The sequence below is a fragment of the Prenolepis imparis genome, unplaced genomic scaffold, assembly GCF_030444845.1.
Source record: "Prenolepis imparis isolate NDT839.2.m4 unplaced genomic scaffold, iyPreImpa1.0 SCAF_2, whole genome shotgun sequence".
Lineage (NCBI taxonomy): Eukaryota > Metazoa > Arthropoda > Insecta > Hymenoptera > Formicidae > Prenolepis > Prenolepis imparis.
Window position 1 is genome coordinate 10,301,563 of NW_028141160.1, and position 22,126 is coordinate 10,323,688.

The following is a 22,126-nucleotide window of genomic DNA, read 5'->3' on the forward strand; positions in this document are numbered from 1 at the left end:
ATTCAATACATGTGTATAGTTAACATAAAGAGTTCTCTAAAAAGGAAACGTACGTAAGTCGAAAACGAAATTGGCGCATCTATTTTGTTGATACATAAATACATTCCTGAATTTTTTTAAGAAATAATTTTTTAAAATAATTGATTTAAATACTTTAAGTGTAAATTGGCTTTATTTATAATTAAATTATGTCCTTTTTATAATAAAATAATGTGTTAATGACATAATAACATAATAACATGCAACTACATTTTTAATTACAAAATGCAAATTATTATGTATAAAAAGTGTAGTAGTTTATTTTACAGTGATGTATTTTTAATATATAATTTACGAATTTTTTTATATGTAAGGTACAATTAGCAGAATTTACTCTGTAACTTAGAAATTTAATTAAAATATTACATATGCTTGATTCGTATGATTTTGGTAAATTAAAAATGATCTAAGATTCTATTTAATATTTGGTAATTTCAAATTGATTTTTTTTTTAAATAAATGCAATCACAAAATAAATACAAGCGTTGTCTTCAATTATTTAATACGTGTCACATAATTTTCAATCTCTCTATAGTGAGAATGTATAATAACTTAGCGATGTAATCGGACAAAAAGAAATTTAATATTAAGAAAACGTGACATGTGATTTCACTCAAGCTTGCGCCTATATTCGCGAAATAAGTGGATCACCTTGTCTCATCCGTTTTCACGCGTCGGATATAAGACCGTAATCGCGGTTGATATATCGCCGCGATCGCTCTTCATTATCACCGAATGTGTCCTGCAAGCTTATACGGTATGTAGGTATGTAGGTACATTTCGCAAAACGACGTAACTTTGTCGTAGTGGCGAAGTGGCTTAACTAGACAACCAGAGACCTCAGACGAGCTACGCTTTTTATATGTTCGACAGAAGCATATGGATCGTATATTACAAACGTTCTAAAGATGGAGAGAGGGGGAGTATATTTATCTTCTAAACTAGAAATTTGCTTGATAAATGGAAATTAAAATAAGAGAAAAAATTATTCAATGAAGAATGTACCAAAGAATAATTTAGTTTTTCTTGTTTGTGTAATGTAAAAAAAATTTCACAATATTATATTATTAAAAAAAATTTTGAATACTAGAACAATACAAGCGCGCGCTACGCGCTTTATATGAAAAAGAATGATATTTTTATAAAGTTTGTTTGTACTTGATTAATATTTTTTTGACAGAAATCAGGTGATTAAAGCGTTAATTTAATAATTAAATTTTAAAGTAAAAATATATTATAAAAATTAAAATCTAATAATGTTATAAATAATATGTTATAATACTTTAAACTCGAATAATATTTTTGACAGAAATCAGCTGATAACTGTATATTTTCAACTGTTAAATTATCATTAATTTAACAAACATAATTAGCCGCAAAGTTAACAATTTTATCAAATCAATCAAGAGCGAAGCGCGAAGGTTTGGGCATTCAAGAAAAGTCGAGCAGGGAAGAGCGACACGGAAATGGAAACTTTAGAATCTTCACACAATGCAAAGATTTTGACTGGTTAATTCAACGGAAGCGACAGCGCGAGCGAAGAATCGTTTTTAATCTCGCCGCGCGATAGGGTTAAATTCACCCTTTTTATCGTCGTTCTTTTCCTTCCATTCGCACTTTCAAGAGTTCTCTCCTTTATATTCTCTCACTTACGTCTGTTCACACCGCAACGAAACGGTGAATCTGTCCGATGCGACGACGGACGTATAAAAAGCACCGCTCATGCGGCGCACGTGACAAAGTGCGCACGCGTTTCCTGTCACGTGAACGGCGTCGGCGGGCGAATTATCCGCTGTAGCAGATCAAACGGTCTCCGGGGAAACGGAAAGCCCTTCACGACCCTTTGGTTCGCGCCGTAAAGCGCGACTAAAAAAGGTCCCGCTGTCCCTTCGAGCATCGCGGATTTATCCCCCAGTGCGACGATCGGCGCGCCGGTGTCGTCGGCGAAACGACGTTAAAATCGATCGAGCGTGGACACTGTCCACCTGACTGCTCGGGGGGGATATAAATCAAAGCGCTCACGTGTTAATAAGAAGAGAAACTGCGGACGCAGCCTGCCACCAAAGAGACCGGTATGCATCGGTGCACGGCGGGTTTGATAAAAGTATTAAATCAAAGCTTCGTCCACGTTCTACGTGAGATTATGGTACGCATCGTGAATATTTAATGTATGTTTACTTTCATCACATCATATTATATTTTATTTTTATTTCTTTTTTTAGATTTTATAAATTTGTACTTTTTACACGCCTTATTTCCGCTCGCTATATTTTTAATATTGAAATGAGTTAATGCCGGTTTTTCTATTTATAAAAAAGTTTTTTTGTTCATTCATAGGATTTCTTTATGCAAATACACCGATATTAATAATTCCATCTCATAAATTCCATCTTGTTAAATTTTAAAATATTTATATATACATATTTTTCTTTAACATAATATTAATAGTGATATTTTGGGTCGATAAATATAATCGAAAATTAAAGGAACAATTTTGCGTGTATCAGTAATCTGACAATGAGTAATCTCTCTGATTCTTCGATCACGATACAATCATACTATGTACTTGCATTACATTATCGGGATCTCGAAACAGGAAAACGTTGGTAGCATCAACGGCCAAGATAAACGTCGGAGTATCGGAGCGGCGAATAAAATGTTCTCGAAAGAGTTCGCATGAAATTGAATTGATACAGTTTACAGTTTCCAGCGGGTAAGCGGGTTTTCCCCGTAACCACGGCATCGATGTTAAAACAATGTTAAATCGCTCGAGTTTGACTTCGTTCGCTCGGCTGCTCATCACAATCATCCTTCTTGGAACGCGCGAAGCCATCGGCGAGGGGTAGCTTATAAGTGCTGACAAGAAAAAAAGGGGATGGAAAAATAGAGGGTTGATCGCGGAGGAAAATTATATTTATCTTACGTGGAATTCCTTTGAGAAAGAGAGACGATCTTCGCGAAGTAGAAAGTAAAAGCTGGAACGCGTGGCTCATCGATGATTGAGGATAATATAATAATGTCCTGAAGTCATTTACGATTCGAGCGAGAAGGGAAGCGACAGGGAGATATTCTCTGGAGAATTATAACGATTCACATCGAGAACAAAACGGCGCGAAGTGTCATCGAATTGCAGCGACGCGAAGATTTAGATTTCCTCTTCGTGATCGACTGCTGACGGCAGGATCGATCGATTCCTGACTTCGGTTTCCCTGTCACGCGAGGATAATGGTCTGCCAGAAAGACGTGAGACCAAAAGTGGTGACTCTGTCGAGAGTGAGAAACAGTAGCATGTGAAAGTAGTAGTGAAAGTAAAAGGGGAGCGAAATGGAGAAACAAGTATTTATAGAATTCCCTGAAACTGCTTGCCTTTCGACCGATCAATGCAACTATACAAATAATCACAAATAGAAATAAAAGATTATATATAAATATAGAATTTATCACGTGCTGTATTAAATGGAAATTAATTACTGAGCATACGAAGAAATTAGAGAATAGTAGAAAAAAGCAACAAAGAAGAGATATATTTATATCAATTGTTAATTAGAAGCATTTAAAATAAAATAAGAATTATTGAAACAATTACGAAAATAATTAAAAGAAACATAAAGAGAGAGAAAGAGAATAAAGGATAAAAAATATTATACAGATAATCTTTTATTGTCGATGAATTTGATCCTATTCGTCGGAGAATCGGAATGTATTTTAATGCCTTTCTTCATTTCATTACGCATACGCACGGAATAAATGTGGATTATGGTGAGAACGCATGCGTACCGTGTTTTAAAACGTCATTAAAAAGTTTTGTAAGGCTCGTTCTAGCAGACTCTGATGAAAGTCATTAACATTTCCGTCTTTTTATTAGTTTAGCCAAGTAATATTCTAGCGCCCCGTTGTTAACAGTAATGCTTTCGCCTCTATTATATCGTCGGTTCTTGGATTATTTTAATGCCTTCATAATACATTACATTTGTGTCTGTAGAGGATAAAAATTACTATGATATTAAATCGAAACCGTTTCTAACAACAGCCACATATTGATATTTGAAATATGAGATAAATAATAAAATAATAATACGCAATATAACAATACACAAATGATTGTTTAATAATAATATCGATTTGTAAAGAGTTTTCAATTATTTTGATTACAATTAATATGACGTCAACAAAGAGCTCCGAGATACATATATATATATATATATAGATATACATATTACAAAATAATATTAAGCGATTTTTTTTGTTTTTGTTTGTTTCTTGTTATTCACGCAATGTAAAATAATTATAACATTTAGGTTAATAATCCCGGCAATTTAATAACTGTATTACTCTTGACCATCCTGCGTCTACTCTTCTCGTCTCGCGAAATACGATCAATCGCCGTCTGACCAATCTCACCAGCCTCGCCCTCCTGGCTGATACACGATGAAATTTCATCTCGGGCTTTACGCCATATTGCCAAATATGGTACGATCTGACAACAAGTTTACACGTGGTTTTATAGCGTGAGAGAGAGGCTGATGCTCATCCGAACGACCGGAAATATCCATTCGTGCATCTCACATATATATATATATATATATATATATATATATATATATATATATATACAAGCCATTGAGCGACTTAGACTTAGCGCAATCGATTGCAAAGTATTTTTTTAGTATGTTTTTCGAAGTAATCTCGCAAAACCAGCACAAACAGATGCGACCGCTGATCTCGTCGACTGCAAGAGAGATTTCTACGCGCAAAACGCGCGAAAGCGCATTTTTGCATGAAACCATTAAGCAGATACTATGCGAATTCTACGCGAGCAATTTCGCCGCGCGAGAGTAATTTCGCCGTTTTTATCACTCTCAGCGAACCCATTTTCGCTCGGGCATACAAATGGGTTACGTTCGATGGATTAATCGCGTGTCAGAAAGCGGCGTGACTTTAACAGTAAATTCGACTTCGTCGTTCGACTCCGACTTGGAAACTGATAAATGATATGTCATAGAATTATACGAAAATTTATGAACTATGGCGGATCGATGGATGTGTGTATATATGTGTTACGTGCATCAAGCATACTTGATTAACCGCCACCCTGGGTTCAATCTGCAATATTTGCATATAAGTACGAAGTTGTGGTGATATTAATTCAACGTTATTTTTATTCGATCCAAAAATATTCACTAATAAAATAAATGAAAAACTAAGAGAAAATTTTCGGAAAAATAATGGTGTAATATTTTTTTTATAGAAACTTTCTATTTTTTATCAATAGAGAGATAAAGTATAAAATTGCGTAAATTACGATAAGCAAGCTAAAAAGATTAAAACTATTTGATCAATTTTCTTTTAAAATATCAAGAAAAACATTAAAAACACACTAAAGAAAATCCAACTCTATGCGATAATATTTTTCAAATGTCGTATAGTTTCGATGAAATCATGAATCAACTGTGTCATGGATTTTTTCGATGCATTTTTCACAATCGACATAAATGCAACTTGCACCACTCTTATGTGCTTTTATACGCAACAACTCTCCAATAGACTTTTTTGCGAATCGCGCGTATTCTTTTTTTTTCTTTTTTTTTTTTTTTTTGCGAGAGAGAGCGACCGTATGAACAAAGGGAGGATTGCGGATTCCGGAGTACATATAATCTCGATGGTATTTATTATATTACAAATCTCTCGATACGCTATTCGATGAACATCGTCGTTGCACAACGCTTTTTTTTTTACAGCAAACACTGGGGCGAGCAAGCCCAGCCCCCGGGAAGAGTTCCCGGTAATTTCGCTCGGTATTTTGTATTTCATATCGGCGCGTGTTATTTCGGGAAAAACTCGCGGCGTCGGGCTTCGCAAAGGCCGGAAATTGCAAAATTCAAAAGTGCTATCGCGTTACCTCTAATTTCGCGCTACTCTGCACCATGCACATACGTATTCTAATCGTCCGTATTCTTTTTCGCGTTTCGTTTTATGGGCTTCGTGCATTACGTTCGCCCTGGCGCGAACAGAGAACCATACCATTACCGTAGATTAGAGTGCTTTTTTCGAACCAATACATATAAAGTGTATAAGCTAATATTATGACGTGTATAATATCGTGATGTATGACCATGGCTTGGCGGAGAAATGTCTGACGCGAATATCACACACAGGCATTTTCACTATCACACACAAGAGAAATGTATATTCCTTTTTATGTTTTTAAATTTTTTACAGAATATATGCGTACGCCGCTTGAGTAATCAGGATATGGTTCACTTGCATACGAAGCTCGTTTTGTTATCATTTGTAAATAATACCGCATTCCATTATAAATTATAGTCAAAAACAAACAGGGGCTGTTATCGATATTCATTTGTAATGTTTTATCGTGATGTATAGACGACGCAGCGCATCGCGCATTATTTACAATCCAACTATGCAAAAGAGAAAAAAAAGGGGGAAAAATCGTGAATTTCACCGATGAATAATCGGTGGTTGAGCTCGGTGCAATCGTCTCGATATCCGTCTCAACTCTTCGATAATATCCGCCAATGGCATTCGAGCGCGGCCAATAAAAACCCAAGTGTATATGTGTATATATGTGTGTGTCGCTAAAGCAGATCGATAAACTGGGCGAAATAAGATCCAATGATCATACCGCAGAACAGTCATGATAAATGCCGGCGAGCGAAACAAGAATTTCAATTTGCACCGCGCACGTGACCGGGATACCGACTAACGAAAATTCCACGTTTCCTCCACCTGCTCTCCCTCGGCGTGGACAAACTCGCGACCAGTGAAACACGTACGTAATATCTGCCGCGACTTCCGGTCTGTTTTTTTTCTACCGTTTCCCGTTGCTGTCTGCGAGTGAAAATTCAGAGATGACTTTCATTTATGATCCCGTGCCTAACAGTCTCTCATGATTCTCACTGATTCGTTTAGGAGTTATTTGCAAATAATACTTGCACTGCAAGATTTGATATTATTAGACAAATTGAATATTACATAACTTGTTAAATATTAAATATCTAGTCCATTTCTTATTCATACTTATATATAGAATTAAAAGTATATCTATTAAATTTTTTCGAACATTCTTATCAATGATGAAAGAATGTAAAATAAAATTCTACTTTTTCAATGTGTATACTCAATGTGTATATTAATATATGCGATATAATAACCTTGTATTATGGTTAGACAATTTATAATTATTTTTTAAATGATTCAATTAGACAGAAAATCAAATTCTTTCTATTAATTTTAATAAAATTCTGTTATAATTAGAAAAATAAAATAAAAATAAAAATTACGCAAGACTGCATTGTATTGTATGTTTATCTATGTGAAAATAGTGTTCTCATAATTTTAAAATAAGGCACTGTACGTGAAAAAAAAAACCCTTCTTGAAATGCTCGATTTATCGAGCAGATTGCGTGTCGGCAAAACGTTGCGTATTTTGACAAATTTGTTCTTCCGTCATCGGATATACGCGCTATGAAATGAACCATCGGCGTATCGCATTCGCGATACGGGGCGGCGCAGCGATGGGGCGATGGGGGTTGGATGAGGGTGGAGCGGGTTCCTATAAAATACCGACCCGGCGTCGCTTCTTTTAGCCGCAGGGCTTTGTGGAAATACGAGATAATGAAAAAGCTCCCGCAGGATTCTATTTTGAAGGGAGGTCCGCGAGAGAGAGAGAGCGATCGATTCTACGAATCCTTTAAACGGCCCGACTCCGGTCAACATTTCTGTCCGGTGGCGGAACAATGCGCCGCGATATGTCACGCGTTCCAAAGTGTCCTCGACGTGCCATTAATTGGAATTCAAATGGACATAAACATCTCCTACCGGTGACCATCGCCGGCACAAGACACGGCATTCGAGAGTTCGATCACCTTCTGTCGCGGTTTCTGATCTAACAGCCCTGTAGAAGTACCACATTCCACTTAAAATAATCTTCTCCGCGCCCTATTGCCATAACTGTCGCTTTTCATCGACGAATGAAGAGTCGATGTAAAAACGAAACTATAAGTGCTAAAAATGTATATTAAAACGAAATGATGCAGAAAATGTCATATGCTGTTTTATATATGTATATAAAATCTTTCTAAAAGTAAAATAATTTTATGATTTTGTAATATTTTTCATGTGTTTGTTAATTTTTCAAATATATAATTTGATGTGTTAGATTGTAAGAAATATGTTGATGTATAAATACTTGAGTTTTATATTATGTTTTTTATCTTCTCGAAGAGAGAAACACATATGTAAATTCTGCTAGAACAGTGTTTAATTTAAGGAATAGTATAGTGTACACAATATAGTGTTTTAAATTTAAATATCAATTAGATTCTCTGCTAAATAGGACATATATATTCACATAGATAATCATGCTGTAATACATTCCATATTGCTATAACTGATGTATAATCACGATATTACGATACATTATTCATTGATTTGAACAAAATTAATATCTTTTGAAAGATGTTCGCGATAGATAATACTATTTAAATAGAAAAGATCTTTTGTCTCCCTATTGGGCATAACTTTAATCAATAATTTATCGCACGATACATACAATATTTAGAGAGAGAACACAAATATTATATTATTACTCTATCTTTCTCTCTCCATAAAAATATCATATATGTCACTCTTTCATCTTTTATTTGGTAAGGGTAAGAAGAGTGTGTTTCTATTAATCAATATTATTCTAGAGTGAATCTTCAAACGCGCTTAGCATTCTGTTGTTTTGATGATACATGACATGTATATGTATTACGTAAGCACAGAATTACAACCCCGTATACATTACGAGGATATGATCTTGATAGAGAGCGCAGTCCGCGTGTTTCAGTCTGTTTTGCTCTTATAGTTTGTTTATGTAAGGAATATTTCATTGTTTATCTTGTGAAAATAGTAAGCATATGTTTGAGTTTACAGTTAGGAGCGAGGAGTTTCCGCTTACATAAATTATCAACTGGAATACAATCGGATTTCGAGTAAGACCACTTCGCCAAACTAATCCTAAGTATACTTGATTTAAATTATATATGAATTTAATCACAGAGATATAATAGGCATTTTTACGTTATTCAGTCTTTCTCTATGTAGTAAATTAACTAAAAAGAGATATGCGTCAACACTAACAAACTGTCTCGATGTAACAGTTATTACTGCGTTGGACGGATTAAGCTCCGCGACAGGCGTATATTTTTCAGTATAAACATTTTCATCCAGCTTTCAAACGTTCAGTCTAGCATTCTGCGACAAATTAAGAGATTATTTTGTACATTTAATTGAAAACAAAATTTAATATCACGTCGAGAGAGAGATATGTGTTGCGCTTTTTCTGCTTTAAACACGCAATAAACAGAGATAGTAATGAAGCGGCTCATTATTTTAGCAAAATATATTGCAAAAATAAGTACTTATATATATGTATGTATACTGATTATAATAACTGGTAAATAATTAATTTACAAATATTAATTTATAAATATGTTTAATTTATAAATCTATAAATATGTTTAATTTATAAATATATATGTGTGAAATATTATTTTCTAAAATCATATTAATTTTTCGACAACGTAATATCTACTTGCTGGGCGAGCGTAAAACTAATGCGACGAAGATATCAATGTCGAGCTCTATTACGACTATCACAAGTCGCATCCTTCGAGGAGTCACTGCTGCAGTTACAGAGAAAAATGAAGACGGAGCGTGTGTACGTGTGGGAAATTAGTCGCGCGCCGCCATTCGTAATTCTTGTCGCATGAACTTGACAAGGAAATTGTTCGCTTTGCTCATCATTTCGCGAGCAAGCAACGTACAAAATTAGTTAGATATGGAACAACAGAATTAGAAAGAATTCTCAAGACAATTTTCTCTGACATTATCTGTTTATTTATACCATCTAAATATAATACAAAAATAAACACGTAGAAAATGCAAGAATCTTATAAAATGAAATAGTCGAAACACAATTATTTCAATATTGTAGCAAATTAAAATACAAAATGATACTTAGATATCTTCTGAAGTGCCATTATCGAGCTTTTAACTTCTACTAACAAGAGACACTTATGAAATGCCAGAACGGAGAAAATGTATATATTTTTGAAAAGTACTTGTCGAAACGAGTTTACGATATATGTATATCATTGCTGCTCCAATTGAGGTAAAATGTCGAAAACCGAGAGGTCAAATTTTGGTCAACATTCAATTTTTGACTTTTTGCGTGCGTATAGCTCGCGATAAGTTTAAAAATTTATTATATGTAAATTCTGCTCATGAAGCTGAATATCGATTGCTATCCAACATGACGAAAAAGTCAAAAATTAAATATTGGCCAAAAATTGACCCCTCGGTTTTTGACATTTGACCTCAATTGGGGCAGCAAATATTATATATCGTTGAACTTGTTTCGACAAATACTTTACAAAAATATATACATTTCCCCAAAACTGTTTTGGTACTTTGTGAGTCCCTTGTAGGAAAGAATTATGTAACGTATTTGTTTTAGAGGTAAAACACAAGGTCATACTTTAAACAACTGTAATTTATATGCAAAGCTAATTATTATCATTATTTTACTTTGTCGTAAAATCGTTACAACCTTCAGAAACAACCTTCACAAACATCTTTCACGGACTTGAAAGTATCTTAGGCGTTTTCGATATATATCTTTTTCGACGCATATTTCATCTTATTAATTTTAGTTATAACTCTTTCTTCGTTTACATTCTTTTTTTAAAAGTTTGTCGTAAATAATCGTAAATAAATTACATGCACGTAATAGTGTTAGAACATTACGACGTATGTTTCGCGATCCGCGACCTCGTCCGCGATGCTTCCGCTCGACCTGTACTGACGTAATACCGGTAATTGAGCGGAAACACAAAGAGTAGCGCTCAGAAAAATTGCTTGTCTCGGACCGACCTGCTCGACCATTCCCATCCTTTCCTTTGGACGTTTCGCACCGAGAGATTCCGTGCGTCAACTATTACGTGACTGCGCTCTCATGCGGTCTCCCACATTCTGACGACGCTACGGAATCGGAAGAATCGAACGCGAACATTCGCCGTCCGTCGTATCCGATTACGGAATTCGCGTTGCAATCATACAATGAATAATTCCCACGTTGCAATTATCGCGATTAAGTAGATAAATAAATTTATGCCACGCGCGAAGAAAATCTACGTGGCAAAGTTCAACGTTTGATGCGCTCTTTATCTTCTTGAGATACGAAAAATTTTTACACACATTTAACGCATCATTTTACGGCGATCGCCAGCGAAGATCCACGTGGCGTTTTGTGACTCATCAACTGACTCATCTCTATTTGTGATTATTGCGGAGAAGAGACACCTAATCTAACAAGCCACCAACAAGAACGAGAGGTGTACAGTTTTATTTGCGAATTTGTTAATTGCATGTGACTGCTTCGAAATTTTTAATTAATATCTCTGTCAGTATAGCGAGCTCAAAAAATTGCACGACCGTAATTATAGCATATAATTGTATGATGATAACGTATAATTGTATGACGTATCGTGACACGTGCGCAATTATCCATTTGACTATTCGCTTCTGCATGGCACTTTGACGTCCAAACATTTTTTGCCCATTTTGCGGCAAAATTCTTCGTGTGCTTATCTTTTATCGCGATGACCACGTCGAAAATTGACGAAATAAGGTAAAATTGACGCAATTACTAACGATTAACAGACGCGACCATTAACCAAGGTAGCCGTAATGCGTTCTCCACTCGTTATCCGCCGTAATAGCGGTTGTCGATTTGGAACAACAATAAAATTATGGTCTCCCGCGGCTTCTCAATAATTCACTGTGTTATTTTCCGTCTCGCCAACGGAGTCGCACGAAGGCAATATTCCCCATAATTGGTTCAACGTTCAACTGTTGCGTCAATCGGTACGAACTGGAGAGAAAGCGCGGACCGAAAACTTTTCCATTAAGATAACTTCGATGCTAGGGCAACGCAATTCGTCCGGCACACGATGGAGCTTCGTGTCCCACCGATAAACTCTCTCTCTCTCTCTCTCTCCGGCAGGAGGAGAGCAGAATTAATTTCTACGGTCGAACGATCCCAGCTGGCACCGGAATATTCTATTTACCTTCATGAGCGACACTAAGCGGTCCACAATAATGGTCGGTTATGATGACGTTTAACTCAGGCTTAACCGGGGGATTAACCCGGACCTCTCGGTTGTCCTTCCGCGTCCCGGAAACGGACGATGACAGAGAGAGAGAGAGAGAGAGATATCAGGGCCGATTCCGTCCCGGCTTCAATTTGTCGGCGTTTACAATTGCGCCGCTCGTAAACGCGTGTGACAAGAGAAAAACGGCACGCGACGCAGCTGCAACGCGCCGATTTCCGTATCGACAACCTGTCGATTAAATTATTTTCGAGAATGATGGCCGTTTGAGTCGCGCGCCGAATTGTATCGCGTATATATCGCGGCGATAAACACAAAAATTCAGCGATACGCGAGAAAACGCGCGACGTGTCGCTCACGTTTCATCCTGTGCGCGAACCCAAAAGTTTACCGTTTAACCAATTGAACGTAACACGATTCTCTCGCCCGATAGGCAAAGGACAATATTCTGTGTGAATTTACAAAGAAAAAAAAAATTTATCCCGCTAATACATCGTGAAAATGTAATGATATTCGATATAACTTGATACGTCAACGTTCTCGCGAATTCAATCGCGAATATTATATCTGCGATTCGATATTCGGTGTCTATTGTTTCGCATGGACGAGGAGTTTCTGTCAGAGTAAAGTATAATATTAATGCGTCATTCAAAGCCGCATGTGATGCGTATATACAGTTTTAAGCAGTAGACGCGGTCAACCGCACTCTGGGGTCTAATTATACACATTATAAATGTATAGAGCGAGAGATAGACAATTTATATTCTTTCCCGATGGCGCGATGGTTCGACGTTTGCAATGTTGACACCGATACACCGTGATTACCGTGCGGCTTAACGGCACTAATTACGAACCGCGTAATTCGGGCGTTTTCCCATTCATCGAAATGCCCGTGTGTTGTGTGTGTGTGCGCGCGTGTTATTGTTGGGCCGTGCGTTAAAGCGGATACGGAAACTGATTATCGATAGTGGAAATTCGATTTTCGCATTTCGGGGGTTCATTGAAAATTCGGCGTCGCGTCGTCGAGCGGCGAATTTTCGCGCGGAATGCGCGGTCTGCCCTGATCAAATCGCGAAATCGCGCACAGGCGTGCACATACCCGTCGATCGGGTATAACTATAAAGAAAATTGGAATGAGTGAATGTGCGGTCAGTTGCGGCAACGAAACTGCCCGATTGCCCGCCACGTTTTGCACAATGTGATCTGACGTTTCGACGTTGATGTTAAATCATTTATAATAATACAACAAATGAGGAAAAATAAACGAGATTAGTGACTTAAATAATTATATTAATAAATGAATAAAAAATCTAAATATGAATATAATTATTATATTATGAATCCATTAATGATTAAAGAAATAATAATTTTTTTTTCCTTATTGCCTAGTATTTGTTTTAATGATTTCTTGGTGCAAACCAAAGTTAGTATGTCAGATTCAAGGAAGAATTAATTTTTCGATGAAACTGATTTATTCGTTGCGCACAGAATCATTTTTGCTGGATCATTAAATCAAAAAATATTTATTAAAGTGTTTATTTAAAGTACAAGTACAAAATCGCTCATTCAAAACTCTAATTAAATTTTTGAATTGAGATTTAATTTTAAATAGTGACAGAGAGGGGTTTAAAAATCCCGAATTAGAGATTCATTCATTTCTTAGTATCGTATCAAGAGATGAATGAGTCTAATTCAAGATTTTTAAATTCCTCTGTCCCCCCTAAAGTTAAATCTCAATTCGAGATTTAAACTTTAATAAGTTTTTAATGAGTGATTTTTTACTTTAAATAAATTCTTCAATAAATATTTTCTGATTCAATGAGCCAAAAGTAATTCTGTGCACAACGAAAAATTAATTCTTTTTTTAAACTGATGCACTGATATCCGCGTTTGGCTTTTATTGCCTTAAATTTAAAATATGATTTTCATATCGAGAGTCTAAATAAAGTCTTAGTTGTTAATAACATATTTATTACGAAATAAAATTCGACTTGCATAATAATAATTAATAGACAAAAGTTTGATTTTGAAAGTTGAGTTTTCGCAAAAGTCGATGCCGCAGTTATACTTTATTCGATATAAATTTAATACGGAATTTTACATATTATATGTTACATTTTAATATCAAAGATTTAACTATTTATTAAAACTATTTATTAATCATAAAAATAGAATATATTATTGTGCGTAAATGTTGACCGATATTTTAATATCTGATCCACTTTTCACATGTGCATCTAACATATGATTTTGTACATTTAATTGGGAATCAAATATGGACACACGACGCGATGATGATGCCATTCAAAAGATAACGCAAACATAATTCGCTAACAAGCAACATGCGGAGAGAAAATAGAGAAAGTTGATTACATTAACATATGAAATTTGGGCCACAATTTGGCATTCGTTGAACATGCTGAGGTGATCGTCCGGTTAATTTCCGTGTGACACTACGGGATATAAAGTGTGCAGACACACACACACTCACACATATATGTACATATATATATATAAATATCGTTCGTATTCGCGCGGCATTCATCGCAGAATAATGAAAATGCAGATAAGCCATCCAGTGGAAATAATTTTGAAAAAAAGGAGCTGATGAATATTGCGTGCGCAGATGCCACTGACTCTACTTTGTCGAAAATTATAGCCAGTTACGTAAAATTTAAAGTAAATTTCTCGTTGGCAATCGGGGAAATCTTTCTTTGAGTTACCTCATATCAAAATCATTCGTTTAAAGCGCGAGTTTTACACGCGGGAGAGATCTTCATGTTTCCATATTACATTTCTCTTATTAAGTTCTTTAATTCTTTAGTTCTTTAATTTATTCGAGCTGTAGCTAATATATATATATATATATATATATAGATTTTTTTTAACTCAAAACATCAGAGCGATATGCATTTTCGAGGCAATCAACGAAAATTCGCCGCACATATAACTGCGAATTAGTTTACGAACTAAATTGACGTTTAATGTTGCGTCGGACGCGTTGCCGGTTTACGAGGTAGATTTCGAGTATTGTCGGAACGCGAGGAATTCAGGACAGAGTCTGATACGAGAAGAGGAGAAAAGGGAGCGAAACGTATCGGAATTTTATTTTATAAGAGCGCGTCGGGCTAACGCTCCGGCGATAAATATCGAGCATTGACGGTGTAATGTTAAATCGTAAAATTCTCGGTACGCGAGAGAAGCGCGCATATACGCTCGTCGATATACATATATATAATCATCGAATATCCAAAATGAATATCTCCCTCGTGTAAGCACCGTGTATTCTGCCGGTAATTTCCATTACGAGCAGATAGCGAATCCGAAACGAGAATGGCACTCCGACACTCGACTCTTCCAGGGTCGATCGAGTTTCTGGCACGCTCGATTTGCGTGGCTGAGAGATCAGCTGGTCCATTCGGAGGGAAAACGATCCGAGAAATCGATAGACTTAATCGCACGATACACTCGATTGTCGTCGGTCATAAATAAAATGGATATGTATGTTATATATGAAATAGGCGATGGGGTGCGCTGAAGAATTGGGGAAGATACTTGATAACGTTCAACTCTTGCTAAGTATTATGGGCGTATTCTAACATTTATAGACAATAACGCAAATCTTTATCTCTCTCTCTCTAGAAATAATACAGAATGCGATAGTGGTTTTATCGACTAATATAAATATATGTCGATCGTAAGCATATAAAAGTCACACAAAGATTAGAAAAATTGCAGTGTATTGAAATTCCTATGAAATAATATCACATGCAGTAATAAAGTACAGAAATTATAACAATATAATTTCACATACACATACTCTTCAAAAGTTCTCTCTCGAATGCATTTACTTTTTAATTTAAACCAAATAATTTGATTGCATTTAAGTTGTTCAATTTTATATGCAATTCTCCCATATGTGTAAAAATATGTTTTCGTACGAATAATAATACGTTAATATAATTTAACATAATTAATATAATTATGTAATTTAATAATATGCAAATATAAAATCGTATTAGAATGAGAGTAAAAATATGAAATTGCGGATGTGCTCCTGTAATGTGCGACGTTAGCTTGAAATATTTCTACAAACAACCAACTATAATTTGAGGAATTTGCATGAGAATTTATAATACATTTCCGCGATCAATCTGACGCTCGACGTGAGTGACCGAGCGCCCGAAGTCCGACGTTAACATTTGCGCGAAAGTTTTCGCGGTTCTATTCCAATTACCCCGCAAACTCGACGATTGCGGCGAGAATGCGCGCACGCGGTAGACGTAAATATTTACCGCGCCCCATCAACGACAAAGTTCCATAACGAACGTCGCGTAAAGCGATTCCGCGGGAAGAGGCGCGGAGAGAAACCAGAGCTACACCGCGTTGATAAAACGTAGAGCATAGCACGCTGCGAAAAGAAAAGCGTGCCTCTTATTCTCTTTTTTTTTCCGAATATATTCCGCCGAGCCGATAATACCGGGAGCTTCGCGCAGCTTTCATTTTCCGCGTCGTTCCTGCGCGGTATTCGCGGAAATTGTCGCGCGCTAGACGATTCGTCCGCACTCGCGGGGAGACAAGTGCTAATTAAAACGACTGGAAAATCATGCGGTTGCGCGGCTCTTGCGGTTATTGCACACGGCCCACCCCCGTTCCGGTTTTAAACGTGGATGCGGGTAGCGAGATAATAAGCTCGGCTCTGTAGCCGGGGTGTCGCGTGGTGGGCAGGTGGACGCCACGCGACACCTGCTACCACTTGGCTCTACCGCGCGGCATCTTTATCGCGGGTGTGAACGAACGACCGGATGGGTGATCGATCGCGTTGCGCGACAGCCGGTGACGGCACTCAAACCGATACTCGCTCTCGCAATTTTCAAACGAATATAGCTACGGTTTCGAGAGGCCGGCTAGATACTACCCGGCACTTTTCGCCGGTTGTTTCGCGAAGGCCCGACATTGTCAGTTATTTGGATACATCAATCGGATTGATAAAAAAAAAGGATCTGGTATGTGCTCGAGAAAAACCGAATAAATAAAAAAAAAGAAGAAAATCGTTTTACGGCTGTTGGAAAATTCGACCGTTTTTTTCGAAAACTTCGAAGAGCTTCGAACCTTCGAAAAATTCGAAAAACGTGGGATTGAAATTATTGGACATATGTACGTGAAAACGTGAAAAATTATACATGAAACGTTTCAATGGAACGTTCTCTATCTCTCTTTTTTGCCGTGCATCCGATCCATTGCCTAAAAAGTACAGAGCACTTCTACTTGTTTACAGTTTCGAATGTTTCGATCGACGAAGGGAGGGAGGCGATAAAGCATTGCATTCTGCATCCTGCGCTCCATATGATGGAATCACTCGTGCGTTTGTGCTAATCACAAATAGTAATGGCTCTCGAATCAATATGGCAGTGATGAATAATGTACATCCTGGAGATTGGAATTTATTGAACTATATAAATAGATTCTTCCTGTCTCTCTAGCCAGAGAGAGCGAATTCTAATTATTACTTTACATAGATCGTGAATTATTTTTCTTTTTTACTTTCAACTTCATAATTTGAAAGAAAATCGGTACCCTCCGAGATGGAAGTCTCAGATATCCGCTAGTCGTTGCTTTTCTTCCAAGTTTGCGCACCGATGTCGCGGATTCACCGCCAGTAATTGGGACAAAGATATGAAAACAGAAGCCACGCGAATCTCTTCTCTCCTCCTGTTAGTTTTCTTTTCGTTCGTCTGTCAATCTTCCTTTCCGCGGTTAATGGCTTAGTTTTAAAGCAAACGGTACGCCAGATTAAGAACAGACAAAGGTATTAGGGATTGCCTCCAGGACGATTACGTGATAGGACACGCTAATCAGCCCGACCTCCGTTATTCCGGCTCGACGGACTCTTTGGGTCTCTCTTGAGGTGACGTATCTGTTACAGATGTAACCTCAAACCGTCCGTCGTAGTAAGATATGGAGACAGACTTTAATCAAATCTCTGATTCAAAGTGAAAATCCATTCGACGGTATTTGTTAATAATGTTTAATAGTACTGGTACATCTAGGTAATTTTGGATGTAGAATTATACGAAAATGTTTATAATATCTACAAGCGTATTGTTAAAAATTAATTAATCAAATATGTTAATAAATGCCAAAGCAAAGTTATATCCAATTAATGTAATGTCATGTCTTTATTAATCGGGATTATCGTTTTTAATAGTAAGCGAAAAAGTAGAGCATTAAGTATTATTTTATCGTAATATTTTAGACATTGTGCAAAATAATAATCTTAAAAAAATTTCCAATTTATATAAGATATAATAATTATATTTTATGTGCGTTTTTGTTAATTAAATACACAAGACGAGATTCGTATTGTAATTTTAGCTATACATAAAAGGCGGCTTGAACTCTGAGAGATCAATAAATATCTGTCTAATCAGCTAACTAGAGCCGGTACCGAAAAGCTTGCAAGCTTACGACCACAAAATTTCAACAACTCCACGAGGACTTACACATGTTTAATTGACGGTCGGTGTATTTCAGGCATACTCTGTGTATAGGGTAGACTATACGCCCCAGAGACTTCTGATATAGCTTGCCTGAAATGCATCGACCATGAGGACGAGTTTTCGTTTAAAATTTTACTCACGATCACATGGAGGATCGTTCGATAAAATCGAGTTGCACATAGATGCACGTGCTATTTCTACGGTTTGCGAGCTACTTTATACGAGGTGTTCTGATAAAATTTCCCTTTTTCCCGAAGAGAGAAGTGAGAAAAAATTCTAACGGAAGTAAGAATGATTAAATTTTAGCTTGCAATATAGTAATAAATAATATCGGCTCTAATGAGTTATTGGCAGAGATGGATAGCCAATATTAATTAGCATCCATCCATTAATTACTCCGACAGAATTTTTATCAGAATTTTAATTGCCAGGATATTTAATCGCGTTCATTATAAAAATGATATTGCCGATGATACTGTCGTGAGAGTGAAATTATTCCAAAGACACAGATTTCGGGAGACACCCAGTACAAAGAATAGATTCTCCCTTATTCCGTATTTGTCGCGAGTAACAAGACGTCTTCCGCTTTAAGCTCAGCTCGTCGTACATAGATACAATCAGACATCGGTCGATCCTGGGTCCCGTCGCGACGCGGGGGATGGCGCGTTGCTTGTTTCGCCATCACGACGTTAGTTTCCGGCAGTCTCGACGGCATTTTCGTCTACGAATACGCGACACGAGAAACCGCTGGTCATCCACTTGCACGAGGATGCAGACGGGATTGCTCGCGCACCGTACCAGACTAACTCCCGCGTGCCTGCCCGAGGGACATCTATGCCCCGTCATGGATTGCGTTCGTGTCTATATACATATGTAGACGTCGTCGGGTTATATGCGATCTCGCAATGCGAATAGATTAGTAGGATACTGACGTATCAAAAAATACGTAAATTTTGAATTTGTGTTTAATTGTCAAAAATTATAATATTATATCGTCTCTATGTATATACTATTTTACTATCAAGTATCTCGCTGATACTTTGTACGATAAAAGAATACTATTACGACACTGTGATAATGTGAGAAGTTGATAACGTAATAATTATAAGAGGTACTCAATTCTTTTGTCATTTTACGTGCTCGAGATTATATTTCATTATATTACGCAACCCTAATAATTCAATTGGCAATTTCTGCATACGGGAAATTTCGATTACAATCGATGCGATGAAAACGACGCTAATTGCGAAGAACATGGTCCAAGTTTGTGCAAAAAGAAGTTTACGTCGAAGTTGGAAAGCAGTGCAGCGCGGGTTGCTGAACTGCTTCTTAAGGCATCCACCCGCTCCAGAAGTAGTTCCGACTTCTATTTAGTGTAAGTCGGGCGAAAATAAGTTACGAGAAATGAACGAGAAGGAACGGCGACGTGTTTGTCCCAGTCGACGTCGCACTTAAGCACATAACAACAGATACGAGGCGCCAGAATCAAATTATCACGCCTCCAACATAGTTATCGAATAAAAAGGTTATTGAAGCATTTATTGGTTACAACAGTTTCAGAAGAACGCTTCGAAGGAAAAAGTCCTCGACCGAACTCCTTCAACGACGATCCATTGCGCGGAAAAAAAACAGTTAAACAGTTACCTTTTTAAAGGAAAAAATTTTCTTTGTATTAAAATCTCGATTTAAAAGCGTCGATAAACTTTAATATTCAATAACAAATAAACAATACATGCGACGAAAGTTCAGAAACAAAAATAATCAAGAATAAAGAAGAATAAGTAAAGATAAATAACTAATAAAGATAAGTAACTAAATTATATAGAAATCTTTTTTTATCATAATGAATGTTTTAGTCCTTTTTCACCATTTTTCTTATTATATCAACTTAAAATAGGTATTTGTAAATATTTTGTGCTTTGATTATTAATTACACGTTCGACCAACTTTATCTCGATATTATATAGTCTGGAATTTAATTCACTCTCTACAGCTCAATCCACATACTCTTACTGATTGCTTGTTTCAATAATATAACAAACTAAAGGGAAATTTCAAATTTTAATCGGCTTTGGTTAATTTAAGCATACAGGAACTAAGCCAGCCCTGATTAGGGAGTACAATTCCTGTTAAACTTATAATCATTTGTTTATTATTATATAACTGAAAAGAGGCAATATTCGTAATATTTCCATGACCAACAGTACCGCAATTTCGACGTTACATCAATTATAAAGCCTGGAAATTCAAATCAAATGAAGACTATAAAGTGCTCCGAAGCCAAACATGCCAATTTATGAACTACAGTCGAATGAATTTCCACGAAGATCGTTTTTCGCAATTAGTTTATCAATTCACGAGCAAACTGGTACGAGTTGTCTTGAAGAAATCATTTTGATGCATCACAATCTATTCTACAACGTATAAAATTCTAAAAAAAGGATAATATAAATAAGAGTCAAGCTAATTGAACAAAATAACATTATGGAATTATCGATTTTTACTTCAATTTAATATGTATATATGCTGGAAAGAACAATAAACACATAATATTTTAATTTACACACAAGTTCGGAAAATATTATTTGTTTATCTGCATAATATAATTTATAAAACATGTAATAAAATATTTCGCGATAAACCATCATCAACAGAAGATATTTTCAGATTATTCACAAGAGAGAGAGAAAGAGAAAATTGTTCTCGTATCTTTCGTAAATATTACAATCGTCGCGTACAACGGTGATGCTCGATCACATACAGATCCACTCGCTTTCTGTACCTGCCGATCGACATCGGCGACGCGTCGATAATTAGTCGTCCCGTAGCTACAAATGGGACACGGAAGTCGACAGGTCGCTTCGTGATTCGGAACATATTGAATGTCACCGGGTACAATTGGATTGCGTCTTGTCAGGGCTTCACGCGTTCCTGATAGCTTTAAGTCAATTTCTTTTCGCGTGAATTTAAAATAAGTATTTAAATGCGAGAAATGATATTAAAACAACTGTTAAGCTTTTCGTTACACGAAAAATATAAATTACAATATCATAATCAAAGTGTGCTATTTCAAAAACGATATAAAGTGTGATTTTATGTATGATTTGTTGACCATTTAAAATTTATCATATGTAGTTTTCGTAAGTTTACAAAAATGTCATATTGTTTTTTTTTAAATAATAATATAGATCTACTTTGAACAGACATAAAATATTTAGAATTCAAGTATCAATGTTTTTATTCGACGTTTACATAAGTGTCATATTGTTCTTTTCTTTTAAATAGTAGTATAGATCCACTTTGAGCAGACATAAGAAATTTAGAATTCAAATATCACTGTTTTTATTCGACGCTTATAAAAATGTCGTATTGTTTTTTCTTTTAAATAGTAGTATAGATCCACTTTGAGCA

General features: G+C 36.2%; 2 protein-coding genes across 7 annotated transcripts in view; one reads left to right on the top strand and one right to left on the bottom strand.

Moving 5' to 3' along the window:
• Window positions 1–22,126, top strand: part of Glurib (Glutamate receptor IB) — a 223,378-nt gene that overhangs the window by 171,300 nt on the left and 29,952 nt on the right. The window lies entirely within an intron of this gene.
• Window positions 1–22,126, bottom strand: part of LOC145933077 (uncharacterized) — a 229,973-nt gene that overhangs the window by 100,160 nt on the left and 107,687 nt on the right. The window lies entirely within an intron of this gene.